The sequence below is a fragment of the Callorhinus ursinus genome, unplaced genomic scaffold (genome assembly GCF_003265705.2).
Source record: "Callorhinus ursinus isolate GAN/ISIS: 27379988/994484 unplaced genomic scaffold, GSC_fseal_2.0 scaffold25, whole genome shotgun sequence".
In the NCBI taxonomy this organism is placed as follows: Eukaryota; Metazoa; Chordata; class Mammalia; order Carnivora; family Otariidae; genus Callorhinus; species Callorhinus ursinus.
Window position 1 is genome coordinate 17,785,712 of NW_027397087.1, and position 15,116 is coordinate 17,800,827.

The window sequence follows — 15,116 nt, forward strand, 5'->3', positions numbered from 1 at the left end:
TGCCCTCCCCCCACCCGACTGCCCTGATGACCTCAAAGTCCACGTCACAGAAGATATTGAGGCCATTAAACACACACCGTTTCTCCAGACCCATCTCAACAGCCAGGAGGGTCCGGGCCTTTCAACATTACAGCAGAAGGGATAGGCCTTTGAACATTACACCAGGTGGGTGACCTCAAACCAACCCTCCAGTTGTTTGGGTTTCACTCTTCCCTGCCCGCCACCCCACCCCCGTGCCAATTTTAGTCCTGAGCTGCCTGGAACGAGTGACTAGATACAGCCAGTTCTCCAGGCTCACTAGCTACATCCATTCTCGTGGCTCGCTACTTAAAATTTACTATCTGCACCCATCTTTTTTTCTTATCAGTTTCCTCTTTAAGACACTGAAATCATAACTCCACAAAGTATTATCATTAAATCTACTGATGGCCTCTTATCTCTATTCTTCATCTGAACACTCTCTCCTCAACATGCTGGCTTCTGACAGTATTCTACATAGAGCGGGTATGCATTTACTAGAGTGTGCCGCCATGGTTTCTGTTGCACTCTGGACAGCTCTGCGGGAGGAGGTACCCAATATGCAAGTCAGGAGGCTGGAAGTTTAATTCATTGGCTGAAGTTTCTGTAAGTCGCTGAGCTGGACAGAGGCAAAGACACTAGAGCTTGGAGACACCACAAAGGATGGGAGAGGAGCAAGTGGTCCTCACATCACCCTCCCACTCAAAAATTCTTCAATGGCTCCCTGAGGACAGCAGCATTAACATAACTCACATTGGCACCCAAAGTATTCTATTTTTATTATCCATGCTCTGATCATATCCTATCTACAACTTACCCTGTGCACATCCTGCCAGACACAGCCACTTGAACTTGCCCCTCTTCCCTACCTTCCTGTTTGCATATGCTATACATCCCCACCTGTAATGCCACTCTTCTATACCCTTTCTGTATTTTTAAAAAATTTAAGGCCCATCCCACATGATACATCCTCCAGGAAATCTTTTCTGATTCTTCCCATGTGTCTCCCTTCCCTAGCCACCCAACTGTTATTGTTTCTCCATTGAACCCCAAGGTAGTTTGTACCTCTTGTTTAGCATTTAACTTGTGTTTTGTGTCATATGCTTACTTCCTCTACATGTTCTCCAGTGAGGTGTAACTAGATCTTACTCATCTTTTTAGCACCAGCAATGCCTAGCTCAGAGGCTTCAATAAAGCATCAAAAGTAGTTGAACTGAGGTGTAGTACAAAGATCCTGAAAGCTAAATGGGATTATTTAGCAAGATTGTGCCATACATGAACTCTTGAGTGGTATCCATTGTGCCCATCCCAGGAACTAGAAGAGAGGAAGAATGCCAGAGTTTCAATGTATAATGAGATCAGAAAATACTTCAAGAAAAAGAAATTGTCCTCAAAGAATTCACAACCTCGTAGTGAGAGAACATATAACATGTCTTCCACTAAGGAAACGTTTACAAGAACTGGAAGTTTTTATTTGAAGAGTAATAACTGGGTTATATGAGTTGTTATTAGGTGTTCTTTGGAAGAAGTTCAATGATCAATTAATTGGGGAAACACTACAAGCTATATTTTCCTTTTGGAGATTCACAATGCACATTAGAATACTGAAGGTTCTAGAAGGCCTGCAGTAAAGTAAGCTATTAGGTTTGGCCTAACACTGTATTTTCCAGACTCATTTGACCACGGAACCCCTCTTTCTCAGAATTTCAGCAGTTTGGGAAGTGCTCAGTTAAAGGGGTGAAAGAAAGGCCTAAATAAGAAACCAGGAAGATGACTTTGAGAAGTCAGAAAATACCAAAAGATAGAACAGTTGGTACCTAAAATAAGCGGCAGAAAATGAGCCAAGTAGGAAAAAGGCTAGGTGATGATCACTTAACTACTTTACAAACGACCAAGGCCTCTGTAAAAATGCAAGAAAAAAACAAAAGTACCAACAAAAATACAGAGAGATTCAAAAGCCATACTACCTCCCTCTCAGAAGGGCAAGTTTCTAAGCTGTCCCCAGTTATTTTCAACTTCTCCTGCCCTAAGAAATCCTAGATCATAAAACACCTCCAAAACAGTTATAAAATGCTCTGAAATAAATCCTACACAATTCTCAGTATTTTCTCCATGATTCCTTTTTGTGATCTTCACTAGAATTTCTTGTAGATCTCAGGAATTAATCAGCTTGAATTAATACCTGTTTGATATTTTATAGTTAGGGTTCTTTGGGAGGTTTTTTTTCCTTAGATATTGGGGCTGTTTCCAAATATTTAATCTTCCTGTAAGTTTTATATTGAATTCTCCATAATCTAAATAATAAAAGTTAGTATCTATAATTTATGGCTTAGAATGAATTTTTTTAAAGGTTTTATTTATTTATTTGACAGAGAGAAAGCACAAGCAGGGGGAGCAGGCAGAGGGAGAGGGAGAAGTAGGCTCCCCACTGAGCTGGGAGTCCAATGTGGGGTTCAATCCCAAGACCCCAGGATCATGACCTGAGCCAAAGGCAGATGCTCAACTGACTGAGCCACCCAGGCACCCCAAGGATGAATTTTTTGTATATTTATTTCTCCTTCTTCAACCAGAACTTCAATATTGGTGTTTTGTATATCTACCTACAACACAGAGCAAACCTCACAATTAATAGTGAAGCATTAGAAGCATCTCCTTTGGGGGTGCCTGGGTGGCTCTGTTGGTTAAGTGTCTGACTCTTGATCTCAGGGTTGAGTTCAACCCCTGCACTGGGCCCCATGCTGGGCATGGAGCCTACTTTAAAAATAAATAAATTTAATTTAAATTTAAATTTAAATTTAAATTTAAAAAAAGAAGCATTTCCTTTGAGGTCAAGAATAAGAAAAGGAAGCCTTTTTTTTTAAAAGATTTATTTATTTATTTTAGAGAGAGAGAGAGAAAGCACAAGCAGGGGAAGGGGCAGAAGGAGAGAATATCCAAGCAGACTCCCACTGAATAAGGAGCGTGACGTGGGGCTCAGTCTCACCACCCGTGAGATCAGAATCTGAGCCAAAACCAAGAGTTGGACGCCCAACCAGCTGAGCCACCCAGTCACCCCAGAAAAGGAAGCCTTCTATTACTGCTTCTATTTAATTTTATTCTGGAGTCCCTAGCCAATGCAATAAGAAAAAGGAGGAGAAAGGGAAAGGAAGATTGATAAGAAATAAACTTGTTTATTGATAATAGACAACACTAAAATGTTTACAGCAAATACAAATAACATCTGCATTGGAACTGTTCAAACTTCAAAGCTATAACACAGAAAAATCAATATGCAAATATCAATTGCATCAACCAATGAGAAAATATAATTGTGGAAAAGATTATCTAGATACCAAAAAAAAAAAAAATTTAGGAATAAAGTTAAGAAGAAGAAAGCATGCTTTACATAGAAAAACTATAAAATTCTACTAAAAAATACAAAAGAAGATGGAAATAAAAGCAGAGATATACCATGTTTATGGATGGGAAGATGAAAAATAATGAAAATATCATTTCCTTCCCAAACTAATATATAAATTCATTGAAATTCCAAAAAAATCCCTATAGGATTCTTCAAAGGACATGACAGTCTTATCTTAAAATAAGACCAAGAGCTAAGAAGAGCAAGACATTTCCTGAAGAAGAATGAGGAAGAGGGACTTACCTTCACACATCAAGACTTACAATGCAGCAATGAGAACTATACCATGGCAGTAATACTGCCAGGATAGACAAATATAACAAAGGAACAACAAAGGAAGCCCAGAAACAGGCCAATACATATCAGAGAAAGTTAATGTATGGCAATAAATGCTGTTGGCACTGTAATGTGAAAAAAAAAATCAAGTTAGAGCTCTCTCTTATACCATGTACCAAAATCAGTTACAGATTGAGATATAAATGGGAAAAGCAAACTTTAATGCTTTTAGAACAATATCTTTATAACTTTGGGATAACAAAAGATCTCTTAAGCAAGATACCAAATAACAAACTACAAAGAGAAAAAAAGACTGGTAAATTCTGTATATCAACATTAAAAATTTCTGTGCCTTAAAGGGTACCTTAGGGGCACCTGGGTGGCACAGTTGGTTAAATGTCTGACTCTTGGTTTCAGTTCAGGTCATGATCTCAGGATCATGAGATTGAGCCCAATGCTGGGCCCAGCACAGAGTCTGCTTAAGATTCTCTCTTCCTCTGCCCCTCCCCTCTCTCTCTCTCTCTAAAATAAATAAATATTTTTAAAGTGCCTTACAATTTGAATAAAAGGGTATAAAATGGAAAAATACGTTTGAATACATATAGCTGACAAACTATTATTATCCAGAATATATTAAGATGCCTATGAGTTATAAAAAGCCAAACACTAGAAAAATGGTCAAAATTTTTCAGAAGATAAAACTCAAATGGACAACAAACCTAGGGGAAGATGTTCAATGCCACCAATAAGCAGAGAAATTCAATTTAAAACTACAATTCCACAGGCACGAGATTGGCAAAAATTAAACAACTGGACAAGTCTTAGTACTGGTGAAATTGTCAAACAAAAGGAAATCTCAGACAGTGTTGGCAATATAAACTGATGCAACCACTTTAAAGAGCTATATGACAATATCTAGTAAAGTTGAAGAAGCACATATCTAGAGTTCTAGATCTAGCAAGCTAGAATGTCTAAACTTACATGAAGTCCTCCTACTACAAGTATTTTTAATTTAGATTAATTTTTAAAATGAAATTCATAACTAAGCTGGCAATTTAAAAAAGGGACAGCCTTATGTATCAAAACAAGAGGGGAGCTTCCGGGAGCAAGATGGCGGAGGAGTAGGAGACCTGGATTTCATCTGGTCTCAGGAATTCAGCTGGATAGGGATCAAACCATTCTGAACACCTACAAACTCAACAGGAGATGGAAGAAAAGAAAAGCAATAACTCTCTGAACAGAAAAGCTACCACTTTCTGGAAGGTAGGACGTGCGGAGAAGTGAATTCGAGGCAATATTCGGGAGGATAAACGGCGGGGGAGGGGGCCTCCGTTGGCCGCTTCTGCCAAGTGATAGAGCCGCGGAGCACAAAATCAGAACTTTTAGAAGTCAGCTTCGCTGCGGGACATCGCTCCAGTGGCTAAGCAGGGGGTGGAACCCTCACAGGACAGTGTGGTCTCAGGACCCTCGGGGTCACAAAAAGACCGGGGGTGCCTGAGTGCGGCAGAGCTCCCAGGTATCAGAGGGGGGAAGCCGGCTGCAGAGACGGAGCAGAGGCGCGGGCTCTCAGCTTGGGGTTGCCATAAACTGTGATCCACGGCCCAGTCGGGCCACTGCTCCTCCAGCAGGGACCCAACAAGTGGCAGATCCGGGGAGACTCCCCTTCCTTCCCTGGGAGGAGCTGCGTGGCAGCGCACCGCAGGGACCCGCTGGGTTTGCAGACTCCACACGGGGTCGGGTGCCAGAGATAGAAAAGCTCGGTCACAGGCCAGTGAGCACGGAGTGTGGCCGGAGACCGGGGAGACGGGAGTGACTGCTTTTCTCTGGGGGCGCACTGAGGAGCGGGGCCCCGAGTTCTTGGCTCCTCCGGGGCGGAGATTGGGAGGCCACCATTTTCACTCTCATCCTCCAAAACTGTACGGAAAGCTTGCAGGGAACAAAAGCTCCTGAGAGCAAACCGGAACAGATTGCTTGGCCCGGACCGGCAAGGGCGGGGCAATTCCACCTCCGGCAAAGACATTTGGGAACCACGGCAACGGGCCCCTCCCCCAGAAGATCAGCACCAACAGCCAGCCAAGACCAAGTTTACCGATCAATAAGAACGGCAGAACTCCAGCACTAGGGGAATACTGCACACAGAATTCATGGCTTTTTTGTTTTAATTTTTTTATTGTTAATCACCATATATTACATCATTTGTTTTGGTGTGGTGTTCCATGATTCATTGTTTGTTCATAACACCCAGTGCTCCATGCAGAATGTGCCCTCTTTAATACCCATCACCAGGCTAACCCATCCCCCTACCCTCCTCCCCTCTAGAACCCTCAGTTTGTTTTTCAGAGTCCATCATCTCTCATGGTTCGTCTCAGAATTCATGGCTTTTTTACAATGATTCATTAGTCTTTCAAAGTTAATTTTTTAACTTTTTTTTTATTTTTCTTTTTCCCTTTTTCAACCAACATCTAACCAATCCCTTTTTAAAAAAAAAACATTTTTATTTTTCATTTTTAGAGTCATAGTCTATCCCTTCATAGTAGTTACCCTTATTTCTGGCAGATACGTTGTTCTCTCTTTAAAATTTTGAGATACAGTTTCTTCTAACATATCAAAATATACCCTAAATCTTTAGTGTATGGCTTTGTTCAAGTCTCCTGCCTGATCACATTCTCTCCCCCCTTTTTCTTTCTTTCTTTCCTTTTTTTAATCCTCTTCTTTATTCAAACATCTTATCAATTCCTTTTTTAAAATTTTTTATAATTTTCATCTTTACAGTCATATTCCATCCCTTCATTGTATCAACCCTTATTTTGTACATATATGTCTTTCTTTAAAATTTTAGGAGGCACTTTCTTCTAACAGACTAAAATACACCAAAATCTAGTGTGTGGCACTGATCTATGCACCAGCCTGATCATATTTGATCATATTCTGTTTTTTTTGTTTTGTTTTGTTCTGTTTTTACCTTTTTCTTTTTTTTTTTTCTCTTTTTCTTTCTTTCCCTTTCTTTTCCCCTGGTTTCAGGTCTTTTCTGATTTAATTAGAGTATATTTTCTGGGGACATTGTTAACCTGTTAGCATTTTGTTCTCTCATTCATCTATTCTCCTCTGGACAAAAAGACAAGACGAAAAAAATCACCTCAACAAAAAGAACAAGAGGTAGTACTGTCTGCCAGGGACCTACTCAATACGGACATTAGTGCGATGTCGGACCTAGAGTTCAGAATCATGATTTTAAAGATACTAGCTGGGCTTGAAAAAAGCATGGAGGTTATTAGAGAAACCCTTTCTGGAGAAATAAAAGAACTAAAATCTAACCAAGTCGAAATCAAAAAGGCTATTGATGAGGTGCAATCAAAAATAGGGGCACTAACTGCTAGGATAAATGAGACAGAAGAGAGAATCAGCGATATAGAAGACCAAATGATGGAAAATAAAGAGGTGAGAAAAAGAGAGATAAACAACTACTGGATCAGGAGGGCAGAATTTGAGAGATAAGCAATACGATAAGATGAAACAACATTAGAATAATTGGGATCCCAAAAGAAGAAGAAAGAGAGAGAGGGGCAGAAGGTATATTGGAGCACATTATAGCAGAGAACTTCCCTAATGTGGGGAAGGAAACAGGCATCAAAATCCAGGAGGCACAGAGAACCCCTCTCAAAATCAATAAAAATAGGTCAACACCCCGACATCTAATAGTAAAACTTACAAGTCTCAGAAACAAAGAGAAAATCTTGAAAGCAGCTTGGGAGAAGAGATATGTAACCTATAATGGGAGAAACATTAGATTGGCAACAGACCTATGCACAGAGACCTGGCAGGCCAGAAACGACTGGCATGATATATTTAGAGCACTAAACAAGAAAAATATGCAGCCAAGAATACTATATCCAGCTAGGCTGTCATTGAAAATAGAAGGAGAGATAAAAACCTTCCAGGGCAAACAAAAACTAAAGGAATTTGCAAACACGAAACCAGCCCTCCAAGAAATATTGAAAGGGGTCCTCTAAGCAAAGAGAGAGCCTAAAAGCAGCATAGACCAGAAAGGAACACAGACAATATACAGTAATAGTCACCTTACAGGCAACACAACAGCACTAAATTCCTATCTTTCAATAGTTACCCTGAATGTAAATGGGCTAAATGCCCAATCAAAAGACACAGGCTATCAGATTGGATTAAAAAACAAGACCCATCGATGTGCTGTCTGCAAGAGACTCATTTTAGACCCAAAGACACCCCCACATTGAAAGTGAAGGGGTGGAAAACCATTTACCATGCTAATGGACACCAAAAGAAAGCTGGGGTGGCAATCCTTATATCAGACAAATTAGATTTTAAAACAAAGACTGTAATAAGAGATGAGGAAGGATACTATATCCTACTTAAAGGGTCTATCCAACAAGAAGATCTAACAATTGTAAATACCTATGCCCCTAACATGGGAGCAGCCAACTATATAAGGCAATTAATAACAAAAGCAAAGAAACACATTGACCACAATACAATAATACTGGGGGACTTTAACACCCCCCTGACTGAAATGGACAGATCATCTAAGCAAAAGATCAACAAGGAAATAAAGACTTTAAATGACACACTGGACCAAACGGACTTCACAGACATATTCAGAACATTCTATCCCAAAGCAATGGAATACACATTCTTCTCTAGTGTCCATGGAACATTCTCCAGAATTGATCACATCCTAGGTCACAAATCAGGTCTCAACTGGTACCAAAAAATCGGGATTATTCCTTGCATATTTTCAGACCACAATGCTTTGAAACTAGAACTCAATCACAAGAGGAAAGTGAGAAAGAACTCAAATACATGGAGGCTAAAGAGCATCCTACTAAAGAATGAATGGGTCAACCAGGAAATTAAAGAAGAATTAAAAAAATTCATGGAAACCAATGAAAATGAAAACACAACTGTTCAAAATCTTTGGGATGCAGCAAAGGCAGTCCTGAGAGGAAAGTATATAGCAATACAAGCCTTTCTCAAGAAACAAGAAAGGTCTCAAATACACAACCTAACCCTACACCTAAAGGAGCTGGAGAAAGACCAGCAAATAAAGCCTAAACCCAGCAGGAGAAGAGAAATAATAAAGATCAGAGCAGAAATCAATGAACTAGAAACCAAAAGAATAGTAGAACAGATCAACGAAACTAGGAGCTGGTTCTTTGAAAGAATTAACAAGATTGATAAACCCCTGGCCAGACTTATCAAAAGAAAAGAGAAATGCCCGAAATCAACAAAATCATGAATGAAAGAGGAGAGATCACAACCAACACCAAAGAAATACAAACAATTATAAGAACATATTATGAGCAACTCTATGCCAGCAAATTAGATAATCTAGAAGAAATGGGTGCATTCCTAGAGATGTATCAACTACCAAAATTGAACCAGGAAGAAATAGAAAACCTGAACAGACCTATAACCACTAAGGAAATTGAAGCAGTCATCAAAAATCTCCCAACAAACAAAAGCCCAGGGCCAGATGGCTTCCCAGGGGAATTCTATCAGACATTTAAAGAAGAATTAATACCTATTCTCCTGAAACTGTTCCAAAAAATAGAAATGGAAGGAAAACTTCCAAACTCATTTTATGAGGCTACCATTACCTTGATCCCCAAACCAAAGACCCCATCAAAAAGGAGAATTACAGACCAATATCCTTGATGAACATGGATGCAAAAATTCTCACCAAAATACTAGCCAGTAAGATCCAACAGTACATTAAAAGGATTATTCACCATGACCAAGTGGGATTTATCCCTGGGCTGCAAGGCTGGTTCAACATCCACAAATCAATCAATGTGATACAATATATTAACAAAAGAAAGAACAAGAATCATATGATCCTCTCAATAGATGCAGAAAAAGCATTTGACAAAGTACAGCATTGATCAAAACTCTTCAGAGTATAGGGATAGAGGGTACATACCTCAATATCATAAAAGCCATCTATGAAAAACCTACAGCAAATATCATTCTCAATGGGGAAAAGCTAAGAGCTTTTCCCCTAAGGTCAGGAACGCGGCAGGGATGTCCACTATCACCACTGCTATTCAACATAGTATTAGAACTCCTAGCCACAGCAATCAGACAACAAAAAGAAATCAGAGGCATCCAAAACAGCAAGGAGGAAGTCAAACTCTCACTCTTCGCAGATGATATGATACTTTATGTGGAAAATCCAAAAGACTCCACCCCAAAACTGCAAGAACTCATACAGGAATTCAGTAAAGTGGCATGATATAAAATCAATGCACAGAAATCAGTGGCATTCCTATACACCAACAACAAGACAGAAGAGAGAGAAATTAAGGAGTCGATCCCATTTACAATTGGACCCAAAACCATAAGATACTTAGGAATAAATCTAACCAAAGAGGCAAAGGATCTGTACTCAGAAAACTATTAAATATTCATGAAAGAAATTGAGGAAGACACAAAGAAATGGAAAAACGTTCCATGCTCATGGATTGGAAGAACAAACATTGTGAAGATGTCAATGCTACCTAGAGCAATCTACACATTCAGTGCAATCCCCATCAAAATACCATCCACTTTTTTCAAAGAAATGGAACAAATAATCCTAAAATTTGTATGGAATCAGAAAAGACCCTGAATAGCCAGAGGAATGTTGAAAAAGAAAAGCAAAGCTGGCAGCATCACAATTACAGACTTCCAGCTCTATTACAAAGCTGTCAACATCAAGACAGTATGGTACTGGCACAAAAACAGACACATAGATCAATGGCACAGAATAGAGAGCCCAGAAATGGACCCTCAACTCTATGGTCAATTCATCTTTGACAAAGCAGGAAAGAATGTCCAGTGGAAAAAAGACAGTCTCTTCAACAAATGGTGTTGGGAAAATTGGACAGCCACATGCAGAAGAATGAAACTGGACCATTTCCTTACACCACACACAAAAATAGACTCCAAATGGTTGAAAGACCTAGATGTGAGACAGGAGTCCATCAAAATCCTAAAGGAGAAAACAGGCAGCAACCTCTTCGACCTCAGCCACAGCAACTTCTTCCTAGAAACATCGCCAAAGGCAAGGGAAGCCAGGGCAAAAATGAACTCTTGGGATTTCAACAAGATAAAAAGCTTTTGCACAGTAAAAGAAACAGTTCACAAAACCAAAAGACAACCGACAGAATGGGAGAAAATATTTGCAAATGACATATCAGATAAAGGGCTAGTATCCAAAATCTATAAGGAACTTATCAGACTCAACACCCAAAGAACAAATAATCCAATCAAGAAATGGGCAGAAGACATGAACAGACATTTTTCCAAAGAAGACATCCAAATGGCCAACAGACACATGAAAAAGTGCTCAACATCGCTCGGCATCAGGGAAATCCAAATGAAAACCTCAATGAGATACCACCTCACACCAGTCAGAATGGCTAAAATTAACAAGTCAGGAAACGACAGATGTTGGCGGGGATGTGGAGAAAGGAGAACCCTCCTACACTGTTGGTGGGAATGCAAGCTGGGGCAACCACTCTGGAAAACAGTATGGAGGTTCCTCAAAAAGTTGAAAATAGAGCTACCATACGATCCAGCAGTTGCACTACTGGGTATTTATCCCAAAGATACAAATGTAGGGATCCGAAGGGGTACGTGCACCCCAATGTTTATAGCAGCAATGTCCACAATAGCCAAACTGTGGAAAGAGGCAAGATGTCCATCGACAGGAATGGATAAAGAAGATGTGGTATATATACACAATGGAATATTATGCAGCCATCAAAAGGAATGAGATCTTGCCATTTGCAACGACATGGATGGAACTGGAGGGTGTTATGCTGAGTGAAATAAGTCAATCAGAGAAAGACATGTATCATATGACCTCACTGATATGAGGAATTCTTAATCTCAGGAAACAAACTGAAGGTTGCTGGAGTGGTGGGGGGTGGGAGGGAGGGGGTGGCTGGGTGACAGACATTGGGGAGGGTATGTGTGATGGTGAGCACTGTGAATTGTTGAAGACTGTTGAATCACAGACCTGTACCTCTGAAACAAATAATGCAATATATGTTAAGGAAAAAAAAAAAAAAGAAGATAGCAGGAGGGGAAGAATGTAGGGGGGGAAATCGGAGGGGTAGATGAGCCATGAGAGATGATGGACTCTGAAAAACAAACTGAGGGTTCTAGGGGGAGGGGGTGGGGGGATGGGTTAGCCTGATGATGGGTATTAACGAGGGCACGTTCTGCCTAGAGCACTGGGTGTTATGCACAAACAATGAATCATGGAACACTACATTAAAAACTAATGATGTAATGCATGGTGATTAACATAACAAAAAATTTTTAAAAAATTAAAAAATAAAAAAAACTGAGGGAACTGAAAGCTAGAATCATAAATAACTTGCCTAACTTAATATATGAAGTCACAGAAAGTCTGAATAGGTCCAATAACCATTAAGAAACCAGATCAGTTTGGGGCGCCTGGGTAGCTCAGTTGGTTAAGTGGCTGCCTTAGGCTCAGGTCATGATCCCAGGGTCCTGGGATTGAGCCCTGAGATATGTGCCCAGCTCTCTGCTCAGCAAGGAGTCTGCTTCTCCCTCTCCCTCTGCGCACTGCCCCCCGCTCCTGTTCTCTCTCACTCTCTCTCTGTCTCTCAATAAAACCAAAAAGAAAAGAAACATGGATGTAAGAATCTCAAAATATTATGAAGCCAAATATAACAGTGCATAGAAAAGATAATCCATCATGAACAAGATGACTTTATCCCAGAAATTCAAGAGTGACTTACTATTCAAACACTAATAGATTATATGATAGAATAGATAGGACCAAGGAATGAATCTAAGAAAAAATGAGCAAGACCTTTATAAAGACATAAATTTTAAATTCATTAAAATACATTAAAGAAGACAAAAAAAAACCTATGCCAGGAAAATTCAAAATCATAAAAAAAGTCAATACTTTTCATATTGACCTGTATATTTTATGGAGCAGCAATTAATATCCCAATATGAGTTTGCAAGAAACATGACAGGCTAATTCTAAATTTGATATGAAAGAGCAAAGATGCTTCTGAAGAATAAGGAAAGGGAAGGGCACCTGTGTGGCTCAGTTGGTTAAACATCTGCCTTTGGCTCAAGTCATGATCCCAGGTCCTGGGATGGAGTCCGCATTGGGCTCCCTGCTCAGCGGGGAGTCTGCTTCTCCCTCTGCCCCCCCCCATGTGCACAAAAACAAGTAAATAAAATCTTTAAAAAAAAAAAAAAAGAAGGAAAGGAAAACTGCCCTACCAGATATCGAGAATTATTATGAAGCTATAATATTTAGGACAGGGTGTTATTCATGCTGGGAGACTAATGAATACCACTAGTGCACCCAGAACCAGAATCACAAATGTATGAGAACCTCATCCATGACATGGGGGCACTGCAGATCACTGGGGAATGGTGTATGAAATACATGATGTCAGGGCAACTGGTCATCCACATGGTAGATCTCTATCTCTTACCATACACAAAATCTAATTTTTTTTAAAGATTTTATTTATTTATTTGACAGAGAGAGACAGCGAGAGCAGGAACACAAGCAGGGGGAGTGGGAGAGGGAGAAGCAGGCTTCCCGCTGAGCAGGGAGCCCGATGTGGGACTCGATCCCAGGACTCTGGGATCATGACCTGAGCCGAAGGCAGACGCTTAACAACTGAGCCACCCAGGTGCCCCAAAATCTAATTTCTGATGGATTACAGACTTCAAGATGAAAGATAAAGCTCATTAAACTTGCAGAAGAATATACAGAAAGATATCTTTATGATCCCAGGATAAGAAAATACTTCTTTAGCAAGACAAAAAAAAAAACATTCTTTATAAAGAAGATTGGTAAGCATGACAACTTTAAAATTCAGAAATTTTGCTAACAAAAAGATACCTTAAAGAAAAATTAAATTGGAAACTAGAAGAAGATACAGGCATCCCAGGAAACAAGAATACTTGAATGAAATCTTTGAATTATACTTTATCATTCAAACTCCAGCTAGCTTTTATATGGAAATCAGGAACCAAGCAGATTCTGAAATCTAGGTATTCTTCATTATTTTAACTCAGCTATCTGAATTTAAAAACTGCATAAATGGGACGCCTGCGTGGCTCAGTCAGTTAAGCGTCTGCCTTCGGCTCAGGTCATGATCTCAGGGTCCTGGGATCGAGTCCTGCATCGGTCTCCCTGCTCAGTGGGGAGCCTGCTTCTCCCTCTCCCTCTGCTTGTACTCTCTCTGTCAAATAAATAAAAGCTTAAAAAAAATTTAAAAAAATAAAAACTGCATAAACACTGATATCAAAGAATGTTTTATTTGTAACATACACAACCAACTGCAGGTTAATATCAGAATATTTGAAAAGCTAATTCCTACATAACAAAAAGAGAAAAACAACCGAATGGCAAAACTAGAATTTTATAGAAGAAAAAAATCCTAGTGGTTAATAAAAATATGAAAAATGCTCAACCTCATTAATAATCAGAAAAATTCACCTTAAGTCCACAAAAAGTAACCATTTTACATTCACCATGTTGGAAAAAAATTAAGTTTGGCAAGACCAATTATTGATGAAGATAGGAATTCTATGCAGTGCTGGGACAAGTACAACTGGTACAACTACTTTGAAAGAACACTCTGCCATTATCTTGCAAAACTGTACATGTTCATTCTTACAAACCAGAAATTCCAATACTAGAAACTGTATACGCCCTATTGAAAATTTTGCACCTACACACCAGGAAATGTGTGAGAATGTCTGTTACAGCATTTTCAGAATAACAGAAAACTGGAAAAAATTACTCATCAAAAGTAGAATAAAATTGCATAGTTTGAACAGCTTCTTTGAGAAACAGTTCACATGCCATACAATTCATCCATTTAAAGTATATGATTCAATTTTTTTTGTATTTTCATATTAGCTTTTTAAATAGTGGTAAAATAGGTATAAAAATAACATTAACCATTTTAATCATTTTTTAAAAGATTTTATTTTTAAGTAAGCTCTATACCCAATGTGGGGCTTGAATCAAGAGTTGCATGCTCTACCAACTGAGCCAGCCAGGTGCCCCCCACTTTAGCCACTTATAAGTATACAATTTAGTAGCATTAATCACATTCACAATGTTGTGCAACCATCACCACCAGTTTGTTTTCCAAAACTTTTTCATCACTTCAAACAGAAATGTAACAGCTAGGCAATAACTCCCCATTCCTGCCTCCCCCAGTCCCTAGTAACCTCTCATCTACTTTCCATCTCTATGAATTTGCCTATTTGAAATATTTCATATAAGTAGAAACTTAACAATATTTGCCCTTTTGTGTCTGGCTTATTTTACTTAGCATAATGTCCCCAAGGTTCATCCATATTGTAGCATGTATCAGAACTTCATTCT

The 15,116-nt window shown here is 39.3% G+C and overlaps 1 protein-coding gene across 1 annotated transcript in view; it reads left to right on the forward strand.

Annotated features, from left to right (window-relative positions):
• The first annotated feature begins 20 nt into the window (after positions 1 to 20).
• Positions 21 to 15,116, forward strand: part of TMOD2 (tropomodulin 2) — a 70,291-nt gene continuing 55,195 nt past the window's right edge. The window contains exon 1 of the mRNA XM_025884132.2: positions 21 to 165. The gene's annotated coding sequence lies outside the window, so the exon portion shown is untranslated. The remainder of the gene's footprint in view (positions 166 to 15,116) is intronic.